Here is a 4,192-nt window from a genome sequence, read left to right on the forward strand (position 1 = left end):
GGCCCAACCCTCACAGATTGTGCCAAGTCAAGTAGAGATGCATGTTGTCCTGTTCTAAAGTGACACGTCGTCAACAGCAAAAACATCTCTCAGAGTTCCAGGAATTCCTTGATTGCATTGCTTGCCTTTCCTCAGGAAGACAACACTTGCCAGGCTGGATATTTGCCAAAGGAAGCCAAGAGGACAGGACACCACACCTAGATGCAACTGCATATCTCATTGTCACCAGGAAGGCCCGCCGCAAGTGACCCACCACAGACAGCACTCTGGGCGCAACTTGGCTCACTCGGGACCTGGCCGTGCGACAGAGCGAGACGTGTGCGTAGAGAAGAAACCTTTGGCGTGAGTGTGAGCATCAAGCTTGGTTCCATGGTGTAATGGTTAGCACTCTGGACTTTGAATCCAGCGATCCGAGTTCAAGTCTCGGTGGGACCTGGGCCCCATGGCTGGGGCAGCGGCGGCAAAGCGGTGGTCTCCCTGGGTGAGGGCCTGTGTCTGTTATCAGGGCCGTTTACGTTCTTCTTGGGAGGCTTGGAGACGAAGTGGCGAGACCTCCGGGTTGGCGTGCTGCGTTCACCTTCCTGAAACACCGAGGCCTGGGGCCCCCTGGTGGCGACTGCGCGGCTTTAACGGAGAAGGTGCCTGTGTTGAACCCTTCTTGGAAATAATGGTTTTCCCCGATCTATATAGAAGAGGATGGCTATTATTGTAACAACCAGACATTTGTGTCTGCACTGTCACTCACTCATCTATCTATCTCTATCTCTACAGTGGTAGAGGTCTCGCCTGCCACTCGGGATTCCTTTGCTTGATTCGCGGCCACTGGTTTTCTCCGATCTATATAGAAGAGGATGTCTTTTATTGTAACAACCAGACATTTGATTCTGCACTGTCACTGACTCACTCATCTATCTATCTATCTATCTATCTATCTATCGACTATTGACTATCGACATTTGCTGTCTGCCGCTGTGATTGTTGGGAGTGAGTGTGGAGGTGCAGGTGTGCATGTTTGCTGCTGCCAGGTTTGTTTGTGGTTTTTCTCCTCTACTTTTTTCGTTCTTTCTTTCTTTCTTTCTGAATGTGTCTTTGACAGTTTTGTAAGAGGTTTTTCTGAAGAGTTTCCCCATGCTGAGCTGACTCCTGCAGTCAGCGAAGTGATCGGGTTGTCTGGGGCTGGGTCGGGGAGGGGGGGAATCAGAGTTTTTTATTCGAGACTTTAACACGTCGGCATGGCGTTAAAGTGACCTCTGATGAGTTTTTGCCCCTGGAGGAGTGTGTTCTGGCGATCGGGCAAGTTGTCGGTTGTGAAAATATAAAGTCGGCAGCTCGTATGAGCGGGTCTGTTGTGCTGTTTCTGAGCAGCATTGAGTTGGTCTCGCGTATCGTTGAGACTGGTATAGTGATCGGTGGTGTTTTGATCAATGTCACCCCACTAGCAGCTCCGGCCAGGAGAGTTACTTTGTCTAATGTCCCTCGTTTTCTGTCAAACGACCTATTAGAGAGGGAACTGGCGAGACATGGGTGGATAATGTCGGGTTTGAAACGTATACCGCTGGGGTGTAAGTCACAGCAGTTGAAACATGTTGTTTCGTTCAGAAGTCAGGTATTCATGATTTTGAATGACATAAATGGGGATCTGAACATTGTGCTTAAGTTCAAGGTTGATGGCAATGATTATGTTGTCTTTGTCACATCTGATTCTATGAAGTGCTTCAACTGCGGTAATGAAGGCCACACTGTTAGGCATTGCCCCGAGAAGGATCAGGATGAGGGTGCTGGTCCCAGTCGACGGGGGGGTCAGCCCAAGCAGGCCAGGTCGGGGAGTGGTGAGCAGCCCGGCCGCCCTACTAGCGGAGCAGCCGAAGTGGCAGAGGAGGCGAGAAGAGGGGCTGCGGGGGAGGCTGTTGAAGAGAGTGAGGGTCTGGAGGTCCAGGTACAGGAGAGTGTGGGCGCTGAGAGGACTTCCGACCGCGGCGGTACCGTGCCGACTGTGGAGGTCCCAGGTGTTAGCGGTGTGTCAGCTAATGTTTGTGGAGCATCAGACAGTACGGATGACAGCCGTTTAACTGGACTGGATGGCAGTATACAGCAGCAGGACGGGGCATCAGGTAGTGGAGTGGGGGTGAGCAGCGAGAGGGCTGGTGACCAGACTGAAAAGATGGAGACTGTGAAGACAACACTGAGCAGTGTGTGGGACACGGGAATGGAAGTGGGGACGGATCCTGGTCAGGACAGCAGGGTTTTTAAAGTGCCTGGGAAGAAACGCATTCGCAAATCTGAGGACGGTGCTTCTGCTAAAAAACGGAGTCCAGCTCCTGAGCCTTGATGAGTCAGTGTGCTCCCAGGAGATGCTCAAAGGAGCCTGCCTAAAACAGTGTGCTACCTAGAGATCCTGAAGTCACCCCCGCAACTCAAAAGCACCTGTGTTGCTCCCAGAAACAAAAGAGGAAAAACTGGAAAAACCAGTATACCAGTCAAGCAACTTAAGCTCAAGAAGGGAGGCAGCTTGACCAAGCCAGTTTAAGCTGACAAGTTACTGTGACTGCCTATATTGTTTTTCATTTGTTTGTTTTTTATGACATTGGAGTTACAAGGTTCTGCACTGAACACAAATCTACTAAGAAGTGTCTCCTTAAAACTCAACCATAAAAGTAAAATAATAATAAAATAAAAAACTTCAGAAGGAATTATTTTCAACTGAGAGTTTGCTTGTACACTGTTACTTAACAAAAATATATTACACTGCACACAAATTATTTCTGACCAATCCAACATGGCCAAACGATATAAACAATGCACTTTTCTTGAACAACCCTGAACACAACTTTATACAGCAGGTCACACATCCTATGCATCATTATTTTCAGAGAAGATGCGTTTTGGAGGAATAGAAAATAAAATCTAAACAATAACAAAAGGCTTCCAGCAAATGTGTTGCTTGGCCCCATAATAAGTATTTGAACTGTTTCAAAGTGAAAGCTTCAGACCATTTTGATGCGGTTTGCAAGTTAACAAGTTCTGCTGTCCAAACATGACACTATCCGTAAGTTAGCCACTCAAAGTGACTTAATCATACCCTGAAGAACATCCTTCGAAATTAAGCTTTTTCTATGATAGCCTGCAGTGGTTTTCAACCCTGATCCCGAAGGGCCTCCTCTGACTCCAGCAAGTCTGCAACAGCAGCCACACATTCCTCAGCCCAGTTAAAATGAGGCTCATTTTCACAAGTTAAACATTGTAGCGTAAGGTACACTTATAAATTTCAAGTAAAGAAGTGAATTTATAGTGTCACCTTATCACGAATCCTGGAATCTTGTAGAACTCAATTTCTGTAATAATTGGACGCAGACACCAATTCCAAAGATATAAATTGTCAAATTTATTCAAAACAAAGACTAAATGTAGCACTACACTAATTATACAAAAGGGAAGAACTAATTAAAATTCAACTCTAGATCAACAAATCACTTCCGTGACCAAATCAAAGACCATGGGATTTCATATGATAACACAAATCGATTAACAAAAAAGGTTATAAACACATTGACTACAATACCGGTTAGTAAGACGAAGGTGAGTCTCTCGTTAGTATTATTAGTCAGACATTAAATAACTACGCAGGTTAGAATTTATGTCAGGTAACTTCTCGTTATATATATATCAGTCTCATTTACGTTTAGGTGCCGAGAAAGATCCTATCATTACTTGTTACCACACTTTCCCTTAACTGATTATTATTCAATGATTTAGGATAGGCAGGGCCACCAATAATCTAATGTCTATTAACTTGTGTCAATTTCAGACTAAACAGTTAAACAGGAATGAGAAGATATTTCTCGACGTTGACAGATTTTATTTCTAAAATTATCAACAAAACAGTTTAATGCAACACACATTTATATTTAAGAAAACTAAATGATATTACACATTCTAGAGTTATGAATCACAGATTAACATTTCTAATTGATTTCTCAAATGTCATGAATCATGAACTCCAAACTGTTAAACTTATCTGAACTTCGTCACAGAGAGGCCTCTCTGGCTTCGGGCTCAGATAACAGCACACGGCACGAGGTCCGTGTGGTTTGGAACAAAGGCAGTCCGGTTCGGCTTTGTCCAAGAACTTCCACTCAGTCGATGCACCTGGAAATTGGGGTTTCTCGAAAGTAGTGTCGTTTCCAAACAGATT

General features: G+C 45.2%; 1 non-coding gene across 1 annotated transcript; it reads left to right on the forward strand.

The window, feature by feature from the left end:
- Positions 1–363: 363 nt before the first annotated feature.
- Positions 364–435, forward strand: trnaq-uug (transfer RNA glutamine (anticodon UUG)). Its single transcript has one exon. It is a non-coding gene; the product is annotated as a tRNA-Gln (tRNA).
- The last annotated feature ends 3,757 nt before the right edge of the window (positions 436–4,192 follow it).

This window comes from Amia ocellicauda, unplaced genomic scaffold (genome assembly GCF_036373705.1).
Source record: "Amia ocellicauda isolate fAmiCal2 unplaced genomic scaffold, fAmiCal2.hap1 HAP1_SCAFFOLD_174, whole genome shotgun sequence".
NCBI classification, from domain to species: Eukaryota; Metazoa; Chordata; class Actinopteri; order Amiiformes; family Amiidae; genus Amia; species Amia ocellicauda.